The sequence below is a fragment of the Salvelinus fontinalis genome, chromosome 2 (assembly GCF_029448725.1).
Source record: "Salvelinus fontinalis isolate EN_2023a chromosome 2, ASM2944872v1, whole genome shotgun sequence".
In the NCBI taxonomy this organism is placed as follows: Eukaryota; Metazoa; Chordata; class Actinopteri; order Salmoniformes; family Salmonidae; genus Salvelinus; species Salvelinus fontinalis.
This window is the reverse complement of record NC_074666.1, coordinates 87,471,329-87,494,306: the sequence shown is the minus strand read 5'-3', so window position 1 is coordinate 87,494,306 and position 22,978 is coordinate 87,471,329. Positions and strand designations below refer to the sequence as shown.

The window sequence follows — 22,978 nt, the reverse complement described above, 5'->3', positions numbered from 1 at the left end:
AGCTTCTACCCCCAAGCCATAAGACTCCTGAACAGCTAATCAAATGGTTACCCAGACCACTCTTTTACGCTGCTGCTAATCTCTGTTTATTATCTATGCATAGTCACTTTAACTATACCTACATGTACATATTACCTCAATTTCCTACATTGACTCTGTACCGGTACCCCCTGTATATAGCCTCGCTATTTTTATTTTACTGCTGCTGTTGAATTATTTGTTACTTTTATTTGAACTTCTATACTCCAACACTTTTTTTCTTAAAACTTCTTAAAGTATTGTTGGTTAGTGCTTGTACGTAAGCATTTCACTGTAAGGTCTACTACACCTGTTGTATTCGGTGCACGTGACAAACACAATTTGATTTGATTTTTATCTTATTTTTTGGACCCTCGATGCAAACTGAACTTCTCACCAGCCCTGCAAAAACACTGCAACATGAACTACTGAATGAGTGTGAGAACATTGATGCTGTCCAGGCTAGCTGCTTCAATAAACAGACTTTAAATATACAACGTTGCCCTTTTGTAGACCCTCGTAAAACTGTAATGTAAACACGCTTCTTCCATTAGTTGCAATGGGCCCATTTCAATGGACCGTGCCAGATACACCAACATTGACAGAAAACAGTAGCAAATAAAAAAAGGAGTGTGCCATTTTCCAGGTGGTCTGCCCTTCAAGAGTTTGTAATTGATTTGACAATTTACGCTGTATACATCTGCATCTGTTGCAACAGAGATTAAATAAATGATGAAAGGAAGTTTATGATGTAGACAGTCATGTAACATACATGTTTTCCATCTCTCTCAAATTCAACATGAAATGCAGAACACACAGCACCCCTCTGTCAAAAACGGTTCTCTCTCACTCTCTCGCTCTCTCTCCTCTCGCTCTCTCTCCTCTGCATTCATTGGCTGTCATATCCCCAGAGCTGATTGACTTCCTGCCTCCACTTTGAAAAACAGTTAAGTCCTCCTGATTGCAACCGTTTCCTTCCTTCCTCCATCCCTCACAGTGCTGCTGGCACAGATGGATACATTATTTACTCAGGCCCTACATCCACAGTCACATCCATGTGCATCACACAGTGGTGGAAGGGTGCTGAAAAAGCAATCTGGCTCAATCTAGAAACTGTTTTCCCTTGAGAGACGCTTTCTGGTTACATGGGTTTGTTTGGTGAGTGGGATTTCAAAACGAATGAAGTCTGAAAAGACTTCAAATATATGTTGTGTTTGTTGACAGTGTTAAGCGGCATATACTCCCAGAGTTTTAACAGAGCATTTAGAGTTAATCTTAAGGCGTCAATCAGCAGTAGAACCATTAAGGAGCTAGAAAAAGAGCTGCCATGTCTATCGGCGTCATCTTGATTTGATTTGACAACAACAAAGAGGTTCCCCACCCCTAGTTCGGTAAAAAGCTAAGGGATCGGGCTGGAGAAATGTAACCTCTTTCAAATTCATAGACATTACTATGGACTCAAGGACTGACCATCCATGATATCAAAATGATAGTTTTAACCATGTTTGTTTACATTTTCTTTGTTTACAAATGTTGGAGTAAAACAAGCTTTTATTTTGGGTTCTGATGGGGTATGAAATTAACAAGTTGCATTAACAAGTTATATTCTTCTAGAATCAATGGGTACATATAATTAATTTATAAGTAAAAAATGGATGTAGCGACTCCTGATTGCGACTTTTAACATTTAAAAGACTTCCTCACATAAGAACACTACATCTAATCGAATCTAGCTCAAATCACCCCACTACGAGCTGTATTTAATTGGTGACAAATGCACGTGTGGGGCTATTGCCAAGTAGATAGACAATATTTCAAAATATCAGGTGTGTTAGGTTACCTGATAAATTATCAGAAAAGTTGCATGGTATTGTGGTCACGCATATTAGTTTTTCTACATAAAATCAACATACAAAACCTGCCGTTATCGTGAGAATAGCTTGTCAAGATCTGCCATTATGTTTTTGCCAAATCTAGCCTCGCGACATTGTATCCACAGTTCGTCACTTATTATTACACTGTTACAATGCATCACCAAAGCAACCAGTGGCAGTGATGCATATTGAAACAGCCATGAAAAACAGTGACAGTAGAATTATTGAAACATTGACATGCAAATCTTACCGATTTTCCTTGGAGTTCGTTGGTATTTGTCTCGAAGGAACGGAATAGTCGCTTGTTTGAGATAATTAATAAATAAATATCTATTTGTTTTTCTTCGGTGAAAGTGAAAATGTTGGTCTTGGAAAAAGATGGCTGCTCCTCGGCGGGAGTCGATGATGTAATCTGAATTTTAACCCTTTGATGTGTTCAATAGAAGTGTTTATTCCTGCTCCATCTCATTCTGAATTCAATAAACCCTTCAGAATTGTTTTAAAATCACTGCATCATTTGTAAATGTTTGATATACAGTCAGGTCCATAATTATTGGCACCTTTGACAACGATGAGCAAAAAATACTGTATACAATAAACAATACAAATACTGAACGATATTGTATGCTCCAAAAAAATGGGAAATAAAAAAAAGTACTAATACAATTGCTCACAAAATGTGACTTTGTTAAGCAAGTATTAAAAACAGTCGAAAAAGATTTTGGCACCCCTGGATTCAATAAGCAGAAAATAACCCCATATCTCCTTTAAAATATGGTGGTGGATATTTGATGTTATGGGTTATTTTGCTTCCACTGGTCCTGGCCAGGGCAATGATAAGGTCATCGGCATCATGAACTTTACCCAGTACCAGGATGTTTTTAGCCAAAGACCTGGTTGCCTCTGGCAGGAGGCTGAAACTTGTCCGCAAGTGCATCTTCCAGCAACACAGTAACCCCAAGCGCACATCACATTCCACAAAGAAATGGTTCATTGGTCACAGAATCAACATTTTGCAATGGTCATCTCAGTCTCCGGATTTGAAACCCATTGAAAACCTGAGGTTTGAATTGAAGAGGACAGTCCACAAGAGCAGATGAAGAATAACAAGGATCTGGAAAGATTCTGTATGGAGGAATAGTCTAAGAGCCCTCTCAATGTGTTCTCCAATCTCATAAAACATTTTAGAAAAAGGCTAATTGTCATTATCCTCGCAAGGTGAGGTATTGAAAGATATTGAAAACAGTAGGTGTCAATCATTTTGACCCCTATGTTTGAGATTTTTTAAACTTGTTAAATTTATTGAAGAGTGGTGATACTATCAAGAGCAGTGTCCGAGTTTTTTTTTTTTTCTCATCTTGTTCAACTGTTACTATGCACCTGCAAAAAAATTATAGCTCAGATGTGTGAGTGCCTTTTGAGCAATTGTTTTAACATAAATAAAATAATATCATATTTTTTTAGCATACAATATATCTCAGTATTTGTCAGTGGTGTAAAATACTTAAGTAGTACCTTCAAGTATTTTTACTTAAGTAATTTTTGGGGGTATTTGTACTTCACTACATTCTTAAAGAAAATTATGCACTTTTACTCCATACATTTTCCCTGACACCCAAAAGTACTCCTTACATTTTGAAATGCTTAGCAGGAAAATAAAATGGTCTAATTCACACGCTTATCAAAATAACATCCCTGGTCATCCCTACAGCTTCTGATCGGGTGGACTCACTAAACACATGCTTTGTTTGTAAATTATGTCTGAGTTTTGGAGTGTGCCCCTGGCTATCTGTAACGATTGTTCGCCTCCTCGTCTGAGGAGGAGCAGGGATCGGACCAAAACGCAGCTTTTGTGGAGTACATAATGAATTTATTCAAACAAGACGAACACGAAGCACACTTGAATAAATTACAAAATAACAAAAACGACGTAGACCGACCTGGACATGAGAACTTACATAACACGAAGAACGCACGAACAGGAACAGACTAAACAAACGAAACAGTCCCGTGTGGTACATACACAGACACGGAAGACAATCACCCACAAACAAACGGTGTGAACAGCCTACCTTAATATGGTTCTCAATCAGAGGAAACGTCAAACACCTGCCCCTGATTGAGAACCATATAAGGCTAAATAACAATGAACCTAAACATAGAAACAAATAACATAGACTGCCCACCCAGCTCACGTCCTGACCAACTAAACAAAGCTAAACAAAAGGAAAATAAGGTCAGGAACGTGACACTATCTGTAATTAAATAAAAACAAGAAATGCATGCCTGGTTTCCTTAATATAAGGAATTTGAAATTATTTATACTTTTACTTTTGATACTTAAGTATATTTTATCAATTACATTTACGTTTGATACTGAAGTATATTTAAAACTAAATACTTTTAGACTTTTACTCAAGTAGTATTTTACAAGTAGATTCACTTTTACTTGAGGCATTTCTATTAAAGTGTCTTTACTTTTACCCAAGTATGACAATTGGGTACTTTTTCCACCACTGGTATTTGTATTATTTATTTTATACAGTCTTTTTTGCTCATATTTATCAAGGCTGCCAATACTTTTTAAACCTGCCTAGAAGTTCAGCATCCCGGAGTCGCCTCTTCACTATTGACGTTGAGACTGGTGTTTTGTGGGTACTATTTAATGAAGATGCGAGTTGAGGACTTGTGAGGGGTCTGTTAATCAAACTAGAGACTCTAATGTATTTGTCGTCTTGCTGAGTTGTGCACCGGGGCCTCCCACTCCTCTTTCTATTCTGGTTCGAGCCAGTTGCACTGTTCTGTGAAGGGAGTAGTACACAGCGTTGTTCCAGATCTTCAGTTTCTTGGCAATTTCTCGCATGGAATAGCCTTCATTTCTCAGAACAAGAATAGAATGTCGAGTTTTAGAAGAAATGTCTTCGTTTCTGGCCCTTTTGAGCCTGTAACCGAACCCACAAATGCTGATGCTCCAGATACTCAACTAGTCTAAAGAAGGCCAGTTTTATTGCTTCTTTAATCAGAACAACAGTTTTCAGCTGTGCTACAATAATTACAAAAGGGTTTTCTAATGATCAATTAGCATTTTAAAATTATAAACTTGGATTAGCTAACACAACGTGCCATTGGAACACAGGAGTGATGGTTGCTGATAATGGGCCTTTGTAAGGCTATGTAGATATTCCATTAAAAATCAGCCGTTTCAAGCTCCAATAGTCATTTACAACATTAACAATGTCTACACTGTATTTCTGATCAATTTGATGTTATTTTAATAAATAAGGACATTTCTAAGTGACCCCAAACTTTTGAAATGAACGGTAGTATATATGAAATGATATCAGAACACAGAATTTGAACAGACAATTATTTTTTATTTGACAGATTTATCAGTTTTTAATTGAGAGGCAGCTCTTGTTTCCAGTTTGGCACAGCCTTTATCTTATGTGCAATGTAATTCTTATAAAACACTAATCCAATAGCTCCCATTAATTAATAGTATGAAAAGAACTATTTTTGATCAAATAACTAGAAGAAATCAATTTGATCCACTATTTATTGATGACAATATTGTTGCACCACTTATTTCATAGGATTGACGCCCTACTCAGAAGTTTGGAGGCCATCAAATACTAAAATGTTCTTTAGACTATACTGCCATCTAGTGTGAGTTACCAGGTTGCTAATGCAAAAATACTCCTGGAATATAGCATAGTGCTCAGAGCATGATGGGGAAAGAACTGTGTATGCATGACACACCGTGTCATGAATTTGGTACCTTAAGACTGTGTTAGCAGAGCAGAGTTTGGAAATAACTGGATGTATGACACACCGTGTCATGAATTTGGTACCTTATGACTGTGTTAGTTCACTGTGCCTAAGACCAGGCATAAGGTGGAGCTAATACAAAGGTTCAGGTCTCAGGCACAGTCACTCATCACTCGAGTGTTGTTCAACGAACCATCACCTCTACATAGAACATGACTTTTGATATACATTACCATTCAAAAGTTTGGGGTCACTTAGAAATGTCCCTGTTTTTGAAAGAAAAGCAACATTTTTGTCCATTAAAAAAGCATCAAATTGATCAGAATACAGTGTAGACATTGTTGTAAATTACTATTGTAGCTGGAAATGGCAGATTTTTTATGGAATATCTACATAGGCGTACAGAGGCCCATTATCAGCAACCATCATTCCTGTGTTCCAATGGCACGTTGTGTTAGCTAATCCAAGTTTATAATTTTAAAGGTTAATTGATCATTATAAAACCCTATTGCAATTAACTTAGCACAGCTGAAAACTGTTGTTCTGATTAAAGAAGCAATACAACTGGCCTTCTTTAGACTAGTTGAATATCTGGAGCATCAGCATTTGTGGGTTCGATTACAAGCTCAACATGGCCAGAAACAAAGACCTTTCTTCTGAAACTCGTCATTCTATTTTTGTTCTCAGAAATGAAGGCTATTCCATGCGAGAAATTGCCATATTTTCTCCTCACACACGAGAACACACATGATCGCATGCTGTGGTATGAGTCATGAGAGGAGTTGCTCTCGTCTTCCCATGTCTTTGTTCCCTGTGCCACTGCTATTCCTATGCTACTGCTGGAACCTGACTGACACGTGTCCTGCAAAGCAAAGCTCACACTTTTGTCAATGTGGTGTGAGTCTTAATCATCAGCCCCAAAAATAGCAGGAGCCAATGGGGGGGCCGGGGTGGAGGAGGCTGCCCCTCACTGAGGGACCAAATGCCAACCCTATCACTAGTAGGAGGAGTAGTTATGTGTGAAGTGACTCATCTCTGTGGTCTGTCTTTTCCAGCCCCGCAGCCTTTCATTCCCTCGCTGATACAGATGGAGGGAGAAAAACTGGGAGGCAAAGGAGGAACCATGGAGTGGGACTGTGTTTGACACTACATGAGCCTAGAAGGTGTAGGGACCGTCATCAGAGTCCTGGTGGGTGGACAAGTGGAGCCTGCTGTTATCAAGACTACACTTGGTGTTGTGTCATTAACAGTAGCTTACATAGGATGGAGACATCATTTAGTTGACGTAAACCCAGATGGTAATGTGCCACTATGTATATGCTTTGTGCTCGCTGGTGGTGCATGAGATGTCATGGAGGACATTTTTCTAGAAGTGATTTACAGAATCAGAAGAAAACAACACATTGTCATTTTGGGATTTATTTTCACTAAGTCACAAGGGGGCAGTATAGTATTCCTAAAGAGACGACTATGGATCTATTTGACGTCTACATTTTATCTGGGACACCGCAAAGTTATTAGTTTTGATGTTGTGGCATTAAATCACCTGAACAGAATGATTACTTAAAAATGCCTTTTCAATTCACATGTTTGTTCTCTCTGTCTTAAAAATTCTGGCATTTATGCGGAGAGAGGAGTGAGTCGATTATGGTCTGTACTATTATTCTTTGGTATTATTCAGACACAATCTTTTTTTGGTCAACAGTAGCCTACATAATACATCTCCAGGTCTGACTCAGTGTCACTCCTACAATCAAGATGAAGTTTCACAAAGCTGGGATGTCACCTTCCTTGAGTACACACAGTGTCGCAGGCTGCAGCTGAGCTCTTGACGCCACCCCTGCCCCCAGAATCTGTTACCATAACAGACAGTCACGCCTCAGTGCCCAGCAAAGTGACTCAATGGCAACTAAGTCCTCAGCACGCAAACCACAGGGCTCACGGATGATGCTCACTGTTATGTGGAAATGTGTCGTGACTCGTAGTCGAAATGCCCATGACTACATTACTTGCATTCAGAAGTCGAAAAGGCATCCCAAACTCATGTTTAATTCATAAGTCGAAAAGACATCCCAAACTCATGTTTATTAGCATGGTAAAGAGGACTAATGCTTTCAGGAAGGACATCAACTACTGTACAGTAAGAATCTCTGGTAACATAAATCCTGTAAAATAGCCATTGGCAGATGCTAAACACTGATCCATGTCAGTCTCGAGACTGTCTCGTATCAACATATGGTAACAATATTCAGTCGAGGTAGAAAAGAGAAGGAAACTGAAATATTCTGAAGCTTCGTCAAATACTGGGGGTGCAAGCCAAGTCTAAACATCTGAAATACATTTCAATTAAGTTGAGTAATAATCAATAAATTAGGAAAAGGTCTCAACAAATGAAGGAAACTAACGGAGAAAACGTAAAAGCCCTAAGTACCGTGATTGCATTAAAGTCCACTGTGATTGTGATGAACAATGCAATTTCAGATAAATTCACAGAAAATAGTAATCTACTTACTAGTAAGTGACTCAACAAGTGTATTCAAATCAAATGTCAAACCCATTATGGAGGAATTGTAGAGGTGCAGGAGTAGAGGCTGAATCCAATTTGTAAGTCGCTCTGGATAAGAGCGTCTGCTAAATGACTTAAATGTAAATGTAATGTAAATGAATACTAAGGCTTTCTTCAGTGAAAATGGAATGAAATAATGGTCAAACGAACCTCAAAAGCTCCTTGGTATTCTAAGGTGTTTACCTAGTAGGTTGAAAGATTCCACAGAGTGCAGATCACTTTAGAATAGAATAAATAGAATAAAACAAGATGTTCTCTCCATTCAGTTTTTTGGTGTATGTGTTTAACAACATCTCCAAGTCTTCTCGTGATCTCAATTTAAGCCTGGTACCAGTACCACGGAGAATATTCTACAGTGTACTGTAATTACAATGTAATTACTTATGTTAAAGTTAGGTGTTACGAATGGAGGGTTTGCGGCAGGGTTCTTTGGCTACTGTTCAATGGATGCTGCTGTGGCAGACTCAGTAGTACCTGTGGCTGGACATTCAGTGGACTAATTATCATCACTTCAGTATCAGACTAATTTGTTAATGGCAGTTAATTGGGTGGCTATTATAATTATCTGGGTTAATGGCAGTACAGGGGTTATTTTAATGATTCCAAGGCAATTATACATGCCATTTACAATTTGGCCAAATTTGAAAAGCTATACTTTGTTGACATACACTGAGTGTACAAAACATTAAGGACACCTGCTCTTTCCATGACATAGACTGACCAGGTGAATCCAGGTGAAAGCTATGCCCACTTATAGATGTCACTTGTTAAATCCACTTCAATCAGTGTAGATGAAGGGGAGGATACAGGTTAAATAATGATTTTTAAGCCTTGAGACAATTGCATCATGGAATGTGTATGTGTGCCATTCAGAGGGTGAATGGGCAAGATAAAATATTTAAGTGCCTTTGAACAAGGTATGGTACTATAGTAGGTGCCAGGAGTGTGAGTGTGTCAAGAACTGCTGGGTTTTTCATGCTCAACAGTTTCCCATGTGTATCAAGAATGGTCCACCAGCCAAAGGACATCCAGCCAACTTGACACAACTGTGGCAAGCATTGGAGTCAACATCCCTGTGGAACGGTTTTGACACCTTGTAGACTCCATGCCCCGATGAATTGAGGCTGTTCTGAGGGCAAAATGGGGGAGGGTGGAGATTTCCTCAACGTTTTGTACACTCATTGTATAGGCCAGTACATATATTCAAATGTTGCATTCAAACTTTGTAATCAAATGTCTACACAGAAAATAACATCTCAACAAAAGACTACTTTTAGCCATAATTCTGATGTTGTTGCAACTATAACAAGGTTGTCAGATTCAATTCAGCCCAACCAAACAACTTGAGCAATAAAACCTGGAAAACATTGTGCACAGGAAAAAGAACAGCAGAGATATATGACTTGGGGAAGGTAAATTTGCAGAGAGAAAGTAAATAGGAGCAAAACAAATAGACATCCTTGCTGTGGTGAAAAACTGCCATGACAGACGCTAAGGTAAAAAAAAAGAGCTACATTTGTTGGAAACGTAAATAGGGAGGTATGTCAGCCTTGAGAAAGATGGGGGATGTTTGAGCAGCCTGTCAGACGGTGACAGAAGCTGTGCTTTGAAATGCAGTGGTAGTGTCACCAGCTCATTAAATTAATCTAACATATCCAACAAGACCAAATGTATGCATGTTTTATGGAAGCAAAATTTGAAGAAGAGAGTAAACTTTTGTTTGATGATCCCTGACAAAAAATTCAAGTCGCAACTTGACTTGAAACAGTGGAGGCACTTAGAAGAAGCACATAGACTCAAAGCCAAAACCAAACAGTTTGGTTTCCAACTGCAGGGAGGAATCACAGATAGGGACATTGTCAAATTGAAGATGCAGGAGGTCTATGCCATACACCCACAGTCATCCAGCTCATACTGACTGTACACAGATATCTGTTTTCAGTATGCACCTATTCATGCATGCAAGCTATTCCGAGACAGTTGTGCAAGAAAAAAAGGTCAACTCTAGCCCTGGTTTCATTTGGAAGAATAAGGCAGCCTACTATCTTCTGTGTCTCAGTCGGCTGCCAGGCTGCCAAATTCTGACAGAGTACAGGCTTGAGTAAACAGGCTTTTGCTCCAGTAAAATGTGTGGGCCGTAAATAGATGGCCTGATCGAAGAGTTTGTGTTTCGTTTTACAGTGCACTGGAGACCCAAGCCCCTGCAATACAGCAGCCACAGCCTTCACTGATGTCCTCATTAGCAGGCTGGGTCTAAACTCATCCCAGATAACATGAGATGGGATTCCTGTAGGACGCTTATCAGGGTCACATTATCATGCAGTACTGTATGTGTTTGTCACTAGTTATGTAGATTGCTATAGAGGGTATCACTGAGGACCTGAAATTAACTTTGTGGGGTGATCCAACAAACCATATTGCATGTTGCAGATATTGTGCCAGTGTAGTGGACATGAGTCGGTCATGGTCATGGCCCCACCCTCGATCTTCAAAACCAGTGTCTGCCCGCGGCCCAGGAGGTAATTTCCTTGGTCTAATACGTTGGTTGCTCCCGTGTTACAATGGCACACGACGTGGCGCAGTCTATCATGGGGGAGGAGGTCAAAAGGGGGGTGAATGTAGTGCACAGGAGTCAGTCATGGTCACGTTATGAGGTAGCCCCTCCTGCGATCTTCAAAACCAGTGTCTGCCCTCAGCCCAAGAGGGAATTTCCACGTGTTACATCGGTTATACCTTTTTCCAACCATATGTTAAACATATTCCATCTGTGTTGGCATGATGTTTAGGGAGAGTTATAAAGCAGTGGCATTTCTTCTTCATCAGAACATGTTGACAATACCTCTTCACTGTCTCCACATGTGAGCTGCTTGGAAATCCGAAACCATGGCTTACATTGACTCCTCCAATTCTATCAGGTCTGGTATTTGGTTTTCTTGTCTGATATGCTGTGCGTGCTTAGTGAGAAACATGAGCACAGTACATTCCACATACACAATTATTTTCCTACTGGGTGGGAAATGTGGTTCTAATACAGAAATACAGAAATTAATATTGTCTCAAAACTAGCTTGGACAGAGATTAAGTATTTATCTTTGGTCGTAGCGTATAAAGGGATCTGGGTGTGGACCTCAGTACCAAAGGTCTTGGTCTGGACCCTGGTTTTGCCAACCTATGTCTTTGTCTGTGTCTCAACTAATGGTCTGACAAGGCCACGGTCTTGGTGGTTTCCCAATAAATTACTGAAAACAATCTCTTGTCAGAGTTCTGTGGCTCAGAAGGAGTGTCTCTTTCAGGTTGATGTTCTCTTTCCCCTTCAAGTATTCACAAAGCAATGTGCCAGTGAATGTCTAGAGCGTAGCCTTGCTTTCTGGGGCCAGAAAATCAAAACAAAAACCAGCAGCAATAAGCCTGGCAGAGCTCACCAGTCCACCACACCTGGGAGCAGTGTAGAGGATGGGCATTCACATGTCGTTGTCACAGTGAGTCACATTTGACTGGGAAGCCTTTCAAGGTTCGCAAAAGCACAGCTCTGTGTACCGTAGTATCTCCACTTTGTCAGGTCCACAGAGTTCTTCCCCTCAGCACTGCTAATGCTCTCAGCGCTAATGGTGCTCTCTCTCTCTCTCTCTCTGTCTCTTTCTCTCTCTCTCCCTCTCTCCTCAGCGTGGTCTATCAGACATAATGTTATGCAAATGCACTGCCAACAAAGAGATTGTCTTTTTTTTTCAAGAGGTAAATTGTGATTGACGGCTAAAATAAGCACCTGCGGCTGTCTTTCTGGTAAAAGGAAAAAGCCTATCGACAGGGAAACAAACGCTGGGTAAATCAGCACATGGCAAAAGGGGCTTCTTAGAGGGAAAATGTCTCGGGGATGTAAGGGATTGGAGCTTAAATATTTATTTAGAAAGACCTGCTCCAGTTTCTCAGCTGTAACTTTCAAAGCTTTTGAGAAAAGCTATGTTTTAATCAGATGACTTCCCCCCCCTGACTGCATTATCAACCAACTCTAACTCTGTAGAGCATTAGCGACATCGAGTACATCACAGCAGTTTTTCCCTTTCATTCATTTCCAATATTTTTGATGATGTTTGATGATTCTCTGTCATCAATGAATGAGCCGCTCATTTCAATCAAAAAATCCCTGTAGGTCTGGCGCAATAATGATCCAGCTGATTTCTGCAATTTGCAATAAACCCTTCAAAGTCTCTTTATTTCTGAACAATAGATTCTATCATGATTTTCTCTGAAGTAGTCCCACCCAAAGGCCTGATCAGACTTCCAGCTGTTGGGAGGGACTTGCTGTCTACCCATCATACTCTTACAAAACAACCCCATTTCCCTTCACTACAGGGTGTGCAGGTAGGTGAGGAAAAGTTGCAGAAGTATTAGTTTGGCTGGTCTTCAGGATTCCACTGGGGAGAGAGAGAGAGGACGAGGAGGATACAGAGAGGTGAAACAAAAGAGGCAGACTGGAAGCACTGCAGCCACACCACTTAAAAAAACTGGAGAGGCAAGTCAAGACAGGTTTCTGCTTACTCCCAACAGACAAACAGGGAGTTCATTTGCTCCTCCAAAGCCTCACACTGTTAGGGTAGAAGTGAACTCTCATCCTGGTCCGAATGAGTCTGATGGTCCACCAGACTCATCTGCTCTGTCAGGCTCCTTGCATCCTTGTTGTTCTGCCGCACGGTGCACATATTAGGACATACATTCTACACAAGACATCCAATGATGTAGCATGTCTTTGCTGTCAATCGTCTGATGTAGCTCCTAACATGTACACCATAAAGGGGGGTTGTGAGCTGCATGGGCCCCAGATGACTATCTGAATGGCTTCTGCTGAGTGTCTGCTGCCACGTATCATTGCCCCACAGCTCTCTTCATGGCAAAAACTGACCTTGATGTCATCAAGATTAGTAAGTGTAGCAATTTATAGGGCTTTTGTCGACCTTGTTTTGGCCACTTTTACGTTTCAAACAGGAGTTGATTGATGGAATATGCTTTACTGTATGTCGTCGTTTGTATGTGTTTCTTTTGTATTGCTTTACTGCCTAGTTTCCCAAACATTTTTTATCTGCATATCACATGTACTGTATGTCTGTGCAGTGGCTTGTATTCACGGGTGCCAAAGGAAGCCAGGAATCCCCAATAAAAAGGACCAATTAAAAAAAGAAATAAACACATAAAATAATTTGTCTCGTGTTTCATATTTTTCCTTCAATTCGCAAGACGCTGATGTATCTCACCGAAGAAAGGATCTGAGCAAACGAAAGAGCGCCCCTCTGTCTCTATATGTGCAGCCCATCTATCTGATGCTGTCTGGTCAAAAACAGTTATGATATTTGTTCAGCCCGTAGCATTGAATGCAAGGGAAGCTAGTGAGCATTTGGCCTCCCTTGATATACATACTGTATCTATTTTTTATAGCCAGTCAGCGTTGAGCTAAACTGAGTCAACAGTGTTTGGTCCTGGCGCAAAAAAAAAGTGTCATGGGAAGCCAGTTTGGATTTGGCTTCACACCAATCACATCACATTAAGCCTAACATCATTGACAGAAAAACACTTTGAATTGTTGCATCTCGTTGTGTTATTGTCCTCCGGGGGCTAGCTAGCTAGCTAAAATTGTCCCTTTCCTAAATTAGCCATGGACGGAGATAGGGATTTAGTCTTGTGGTTTACTTAATTCTCCGTACTGGCCATTGATTATAACGGCGATTCTGATCCAATCATAGATTCATACATTGTGCCTCTGGCCTGAGAGGATGGAAGTTCAATATGTAGCTAGATGTAGAAGGCTAATGTTAACTAGCTGACTAATTGTTGCCCATGAAGGGAAGTTAGGCTAGCGAGCAAGCATTTTAGCCAGGTAGCCTAGGACAACAAAAACTAAAAGCATGTACTCTATGACAGCGTCATAGACCGTTTCGGCAACATGAAAGAGATGAGGAGTCAGCGCCATGGACCGACACATGATATTTAGTTTATGTTGGACTAAATCGTTTTTGGTATCTTAGTTGTCACTGTATTAGACTAAGCATAAGTGCTTTAATAACGTTAAAATGTTGAAGATGAAATGGTGCTGCAATAGTAGAGATAGCAATAGTAGCTCCAATTTCTTTGCGACTTGTGGTAACTCTCCGGCCTTTTGCCTCTCGGTAGGCAGTCATTGTAAATACGAATTTCTTCTTAGTTGACTTGCATAGTTTAATAAAGGTTAAATAAAATAAAATAACATTCTAAATCAATAGTGGTTTATTAGTCCGAATATGTACAAAATAGTAACTTGATTGACCATGCTGTAGGTCATGTTTGTTTGTGACATGCAATATGCTTTGTGGACTTCACCGGACAGATGTTGCTCTCTGGTTTTGCGATGAAACAAAGGTGTGGTTGAATTTCTTCTGCCACTGTGTCTTCATATTGTATCGGCCTTTAGGCCTACAAGTATATGTCACGGTGGCAAGGCATATGAACAAACAGGTTATAGAGCAAACAACGCAATTATCACAACACATAGGTTGTAATATGGCTTTTTTCCTCCTAGCTTGGTTTCCCCAGTGATTTTACCCACGCACTGCTACTGTGTCTATGCACTGTATCCCTTGACTACTTTACAAAGAAAGAACAAAATTATTCAATGCTGTCAATATATTCAGTCTAGTTGTTTCAAGCCTTTATTCTGAGTTGTGACTATGTATTAGAGCAAGTCAGTTGTACAGTTGTACAACTGAATGCATTCAACTGAAATGTGTCCCCCCCGCATTTAGCCTAACCCCTCTGATAACACACGCATTCATCATGACTGGCACTGAAAAGCTCACAAATCACAACAAAGGCCTTTTGTACCTGAATAAATCTATGTATTTTTAATAATACGGACGATGGAAAAGAGGTCCCATTAGTTTATCAGCCTGAGCCTCATTTGACCCCTTGACAAAGAGTGTTGCCTGCTGACCATGGTATTATGCCCCAATCAGGAGTTTGCTTCAGTCTGGCTCTCTGGAGTCAGGGTAATGAGAGCTCTCTGTGAGTCGCACTTCCCTCTCACGGCACAGCAGACACTCAACTATAGTCCTCTGCATGCTGAGGACAACAGCTCCACAGTAGCTGCATCATCACAATGCAATGACAACAATGAGCTTCTTGAATGAAAGCGTCCATATAGCCTAGGTAAAAGTATTAATCAATTACTGAAGACAAGGTGTTTTGATACTCCTTCTGAATCTAGTTCTACTACTGTAGCATATCCCACTGTGTCACACGTTTACGAGGTATTATTCGCAAGCTCCCTGCTCATAAAAGATGTGCACACAAACTCAGCAACACACATTCCCATGCATCCTTCCTGTTTGGAAACAGAATCTAAATGGAATCCTCCCAGCTGCCGTTTTGAAAATGTTGTGGCTCGGTCTGCTTTAAGACTTTGCTCAAATATGTTTCACATATTTTCCTCATAGTGATGAGACTACATGCAAATGACAGTGAATCCCAAGGTTGTCCACAACAAGAATAGAACAGTAGCTACTGTATATGGAGTCTGAAAACGGTCCACTGTGAATAACCATCAGATCATTTGTGTGTGTGGAATAAACCTTCCTGTATCTTCTTCTTTTGGCTTGTTTGAAATGGAATACCCGAAAGAGACAACAGCACAGGGAATTAAATGAGCCATTTCAAAGACAATCTAGGTCAGTCTGACAAACTGTGACTATGATAAGGACAAAGATATGATGTTTCATTTCAACGTTTTAGTTTTAGTGAAAAGGCTACTTGAGGAGCTATTCTGGGCTTCATCAAATACAAGCCCAAGACAGGGTGAAATAAGAAGTTATGCAGAGAAAAGCAACAGCATTATTTTATTTCAAAGTTATGCTCATCGTTAGTCTTCCTCCACCCAAATACTATCTGAATTTATTTGACAAATGCAACACAGAAACGTCAGCCTTGATTACATACATTTCAATGGGAGTGAGAAGCAGTATTAAAACACTGAGCTGTGTACTTCAGTCCTATACTATAAATATAATCTTGATTTAGCACTCTTGCTACTTTTTATTGCCATGTGTTTGTGGAATTTCTCAGCGTGATGCAGTGCGGTATGAAATCAGGTCATGAAACAACTTCCACAATACAAACCATCCTACTGGCAGGCCTTCGTCACTCATGGTCATCCATGGCTGTTTTACATCTGTTACCATGACAACGTCCCTCAGCACTAGCCCTCCCTGCTTTCTGAATGTGCAGAACAAGGAGACCGAGGCAGAATTCTTCAGACCATCAGCAGCTGCCTTCAATGCTGCTAATCACAAACCTCAGTGATTTGACAATATCACGGAAAGAGGTGCAGTAGTTGAAAGCTTGAGATTGTGACTCGTCATTATTGAATATGAACTTTAGTCACCTGTCGACTGGTCAGTTTTGGTCCATAATGTAGGCTAAACTAGATTATACATTTTTATGTTGGAAATTGGAGTGTAGAAATTGGAATATGACTAACAGATATAAGAAAAATGTGTTATTTGTAGCCTATGACTAAATGTTGCAAAATTATTTGAACATGGTCATGGAATCACCTCTGTAGCAACAATGGAAAAACGTTGGTGTCCTGATGAGAAACACAGTTAACATTACCAGCACAGTGTCACATTACCAGCACAGTACCAACGGCCCCAACGGTGTGCCACAGCGGATCCTATGAGAATTTGCCTGCGAGTTGCGTCAATACATCTGTGACATCCTCAATATTGCGTTCCAGCAAGGTGAATTCCTCTCCCAGGGGAAAGAAGCCATGGTCGTGCCCATCCTCGAGGCCCACCATCCTTCATTCAACCAGCTACGGCCAATATCCCTAACACCACAACTATCAAAAGCTGCTGAGAGCTTCGCTGCCAACTGGATGAAGGAAGACATAACACCCGACATAGACCCCAGAAAGATAATCTACCTATGCCTCCTGTGCTGTTTATACAAGCAATCAAACATCCCATCCACCATAACCACATTCATCCCCACTGACTTCTCCAAGGCCTTTGACAAAATCGACCACACCGTTGCTGTTGAACGCCTAATCCAACTGAGTGTCAGACCTGCCCTCATTGCATGGCTCTGCAGTTTTGTGACCGGCCGCAACCAACTGGTACACTACCAAGACAGCCTCTCAGGCTGGCAGGAGTCGGCAGGAGGTATGGCTGAAGGAACTCTTCTGGTCTCTTTCATCTTCCTTGCGGTCATTGACAGCTCAGCCCCGGATGTCAACAGTAGGTGGAAATATGTTGACGATCTAAATCTGGTCCACATGCATATAACAGGAAACATCAGCACACTGCAGCCGGGCCCTGAACAACTTTGACATGTGGGTTCATGCAAGCAGTGTTACGTTCCCCAGTTTCTGTGTTGTAGTTTGTATTTGAGTGTGTGTTTCAGGAGATGGCTTCCTGAAATTCTCCCCAAGCAGCTGATTGGTCGGCCCCAAATTGATGATTGGAGCTGACCCCGCCCCCTTGTCAAGACGCAGCTGTCTCCAATTACCCATTCCTTATGAAGTTATATAAGCCAGTGTTCTGTTGCTCAGAGGAGAGAATGCAGAGAGAGATTGATTGTATATCCTGAGATCCTTGCTGAGAGAGAGAGAGATCATTGCAGAGGGTTATATCATATGCTGGTTGTGTTCTCAGAGAGAGATCATTGCTGAGAGTGAGACAGGCAGTTGCTATGTACTATGTAAGTTGTTGATGGGAGCAGCTTTGGTATGTTCTGTGTGAGTTTGTTGCTCAGTCAGAGCCTATTTGACGTCCTGTGTTTCTCAGTATGTTTGTGAAATTGTTTATAATATACTGTTTCATTTGTTCCCAGAGGGGAAGGGGAAGGCACTTAGGGAGTGCTTAGGCAAGAGGCCCGCGGGCATACATATACACGTAGTATATTCACTGTCTAAGCACACTAGGTAAGACCTGGGCGGACCACCCCCTGTATTTTGGTTAGGGCCCCAGGTGGTGCTAAAATAGGTAAGTAGTGTTAGGCAGGTAAGGTAGGAGAGGGGGCTTTGATATTTACTTTCTTTGCTTTGGTTCTGTCCAGCCCCTTTTCCCCATATTACCGTGTGAAGGAATAACTTCCTAGTAAACGGTAATTCTTCGTCATCCTTACTCGCACCTACAGTCCCATACCTCTTTCGCTTCACGGGGAGTTGAGTTCCCTCTTCTTAGAGGTGTGCGTAACAAGCAGAATGTCACTGAACCCTGCCAAGTGCAAAGTCCTATCAATCCACCTGTACCGTGCCCTCTCCGGATCAAGGGCCAGGATCTCAAACTGTGTGATAGTGAGAACATTTCAGGGGTAATGGTACAGAAGGACTCACAATGGGGTGAGCAGGGCCCAGATTCACGAAACACTTCTTACGCAAAAACTTAAGAAGCTTCTAAAAAAAAAAAATATTTCATAACTTAAGTTCATTTCCTCAACAATATCTTAAGATTTAATGATTTTCTTATGAACTTCTCAAATATCTTCTTAAAAATCTTCTTAAGATGTTTGTTGCTAGGCAACTGTTTTAGCTAGCAATGGCAATCCAATTAGAATATTTCTTACTAAGATTACTGTTCTAAAACATGTTCTGGTTTTAAAATAGTCATTATTGAAACTTTAAGATGAAGTTGGTGAGGGAATTAAGCATGTTCAGTTGCTTTTATGAGCTTTTTCTCTCGCTGCCCTGAGTTTAGGATAAGGGTTTAGCTATCTTGGAATTAAGAACATTTCCAATAACTTTATTTTCAAGAATCTAATTTCTTAACTTTTTGTTTAAGGAGAAACAGAAATAGCGCAATAAAATTTCCAATAAATTGAGGAATAGCAACTTTTCTTAAATCTATAGTTAAGGAAAAAATGTCAGTTAAGAATAAATTTTTTCTTACAAAGGTTTTTGAATCTGGGCCCAGGTTGCTATTATGGTAACCAAGAGCAACAAAATGTTTTCTCACTCGCTGCCTTAAAAGGTTCCATGTGCCATAGGCAGACCTAGTGAGAATTTACACCGGCTACATATGCCCCACCTTGGAAGATGCCACTCCTGCTTGGAACAGCTCACTGACCAAGGCACAGTCTGATGACCTGGAGTGTATTCAGAAAAGAGCATGCTGCACCATCCTAGGAGGATACTCCAGTTATACTGAGGCACTTCAGACCCTGTCCCTACCTCAGCTTCATGGAAGACAGATACAACTCTGCATTTACTTTGCTGTCAGCCTCCTCAAACATCAATTCAGAGATTGACTACCCCTTGACAGAATCACAGTGACAGACAGGAACACCCGCAGCCAAAACAAACTGACTATACCAAAGTAAAAATGAAACAAAAAATGGTTTGACTTTGCCTGTGACTCTTAACTGCCTGTGACACTATGAGCCAAGTGAGACTAAACATACCCAAGCTGGCATGCGTGCGCATGCGTCCACAAGTTGATTTTGTCCCTACACAAAACGCGATCACAACACGCAGATTGAAATATCAAAACAAACTTTGAACCATATTAATTTGGGGACAGGTTGAAAAGCATTTAACATGTATGTCAATTTAGCTAGCTAGCTAATTTGTCCTGGGATATAAACGTTGAGTTATTTTGCCTGAAATGCACATTGTCCTTTACCTCTACTCCCGACAATTAATCCACACATAAAACGGTCAACAGAATCGTTTCTAGTCATCTCTCCTCCTTCCTGGCTTTTTCTTCTTTGGACTTTATATGGCGATTGGCAACTAACTTTCATAAGGTGTATTACCACCACCGACCTCCGTTCATCTTTCAGTCACCCACGTGGGTATAACCAATGAGGAGATGGCACGTGGGCAAATGCTTCTAAAAGCCAATGAGGAGATGAGAGAGGCAGGACTTGCAGCCGTTCTGCACCACAAATAGAAGCAACTTCTATTTTAGCGCCTGTGCTCGAGCAGTGTGGGTGCATTTATTTTGCAATGCTCGGGCCCGCGACGCAAGCGTGTAACACCCTGACTACACCGCTGATGTCGTGTGCGCGAGCGTTGCAAAATACATTTTGAAATCTATATTATTAAATTATTGCATCCACACTGCTTGCCCGCGTCAATGAGCATCTGCGTTGCCAAGGGCTAAAATAGAAGGAAGTTCTATTTGTGACGCAGATCGAACTGCAAGTCCTGCCTCTCCCATCTCCTCATTGGTTTATAGAAGCAGATACCCATGTGCTATCTCCTCATTGGTTATACCCACATGGGTGATTGAAAGACGAACTGTGTTCTCGGTCTTCGTGGTAATACTATGAAAGTTTAGATGCCAATCAGGATATAAGTTCAAAGAAGAAAAAGCCTGGAAGGAGGAGAGATGACTAGATACAATTCGGTTGGCCGTTTTATGTGTGGATTAATTGTCGAGTAGAGGACCTTGTGCATTTCAGGTAAAATAACAACTACATGTTTATATCCCAGGACAAATTAACTTGCAACAGCAAGCTAGCTAGCTAAATTGCCATAAATGTTTAATGCTTTAAGACCTGTCCCCAAATTAATGTAATTGTTTCTTGAGTTAGTTTTGATATTTTAACCTGCGTGCCGTGATCGCATTTGGTGTGGGGGGACAAAACCAAATGTATGCATGATGGCGCATGCGCACAGCATGTTTTGGGTTCCGTGTAAGAGTTAGATCAACTGTAAGGGAAGTCATTGAGTGAAGAACAGGATGATGACAGGCGCTCCACTCACAATAGACCTCAAATGTTTGCTCTGGTTGTGTATAAATATTCAAGATGAACGGCGTTTAACTCACGTTGAATTCTCTCTGGAGCTCATTACTCTAGTCTTGTCTCCATGGATAGAGAACACCACAGGGAAAAGGAGGCAACATAAAACACGGGTGATTTTGACACATATGTTTAGACGTATTACACCCAACTGGATAAAGAACGTGTATAAGGAATATCTATGTCACACCGTGTCCAAAGGCACTCCCAATCCACCAGCAATTGTCATTCTTAATAAGAGTCACTGCTCATTGACATCAAATAAAATGATCATCCAAATCAATGAGCGACTAGAGATGTTGCTCTTCATCCACAATCTGTAAAGTCTCCCAGCTCCCTCGTTTAGTTGAAGGTTTACAGATGAAGAGATGCTTCCTGGCACAGAGGAGCCAACTGTACTGCTGGAATACATAGCCCCTGAATTAGCCCTGCGGCTACATATTAGTGTGCACACATGAGGTTTCTGCTTGTTAGTCTGCTTCTGTATACAGTAAGTAGCACAGTGGGCTGAGACCATCTCCAAGACAGGCTATGCCATATAATGAGCTCTCTATGTATTAGGACTATTTGCCATGATATTTGGGAATGTTTTTGCCTTGTTACAGTGGATCGCAAGTTGTAACCTTGAAGCACACGTGTCACCATGTGCAGTAACACTGCTTGCATCTACAGAAAAAAAGCTCACAGAAAAATCATCACACACACATTTGATATTTTTCAAAGTGGGTTCACACACAGAGCTCAAAGAACAGCATGTCGGTGTATCAGCACATGGATATTGGTTTGAAAACCTGTTCATTTGCTTTGCAATCCAGATTGCCTCATTGCTTAATAGTGTGTAATTACAATGCACTTGCAGTATGGCAGATACTGGAGAGGAAAAAAAGAGGTAAAAGTTCCTCTTTGAGCAATCTTCTGGGTTTGATGAAACAGATTTACTGTGAAAAGTAAATGTTGTCAAAATAATGTGAAGTAGGACACATTTCAGATGCTCTGCTTGTTTCCCCAGTTGATGTCGCAATACTATCATGTGCCTACCCCTTCGTAATACATTACAACTGTATGGTCAAGTCGTTGACAGATAATGCATGATGACGACCATCTGTCAATATACACTATTATCATTATATTCATCTTATTATTCATCTTATTGAATTAAACAGGTTTATAAAAAAGAGCCAGGATTGGTGTTGCATGTTATGGTCAATCCTCTTAAAGATGTCTTTGAGGTCTTGGAAAACTGGGGCATCAAGCGAGCCAATGTTTCTGTCTGCTTGTAAACGGATTGGGTTTCTCAGCAAGCATCTGTACAAGACTCTTCCAGCCATTTGGCTCACTGAAACTGTGCAGAGAAAAAGACATCTAAAGAGCTGTTCATTCTCTGCGTGTGACAAATGCAATATAAAGCAAACCAATTGTTATGAGCAGACAGATGTCTGACTCATGTGTTGTCATGATGTTGATGTTGTCATTCGGGCAACTTGGATTATTTGATGACTATCTGAGAAAAGTTCAAACAAAAAATATTCAACCTTTGGACATGAACAATTCTGAAAAAGAGAAGCCTTATTAAATTCATTATTGTAGCATCGTGGAGAAATGAAAGAAACAGTGAATAGGAAATGGGTTGTTATTAACGTAGAGTAGGTGAAAGAGAATCCAGACCCCCGACAGCATGATCATTAGCACCCGCCTCCAGGGCAAATAGATCAGGGAGAATAAGCCTCCCACAACGGCTTCATATACAATTTTTGTTTAAGTCAGAAGAATAGATTATTGTATTGCCTTGTTATTACATTTGAAGGTTAGAGTTAGGAAATTAGTTAGATGGCTCTAAAGTTTCCAAAGGACTTGTTTCCTGTTTAAATACATGATCTCAGCAATAGAGATGTGAAGCGAGGAAGAAAAACATTCAAATGTCACAAGCACATATTTTATATTCCAAATTCACAGGCAACTATTTATAGTCTGTCATTGAAAAGGA

General features: G+C 40.6%; 1 protein-coding gene across 2 annotated transcripts in view; it reads right to left on the bottom strand.

Moving 5' to 3' along the window:
• LOC129830600 (myocardin-related transcription factor B-like) overlaps window positions 1–2,285 on the bottom strand; it is a 48,787-nt gene extending 46,502 nt beyond the window's left edge. For both annotated transcript variants that reach the window (XM_055893163.1, XM_055893170.1), the window contains exon 1: window positions 2,143–2,285. The gene's annotated coding sequence lies outside the window, so the exon portion shown is untranslated. The remainder of the gene's footprint in view (window positions 1–2,142) is intronic.
• Window positions 2,286–22,978: the final 20,693 nt, after the last annotated feature.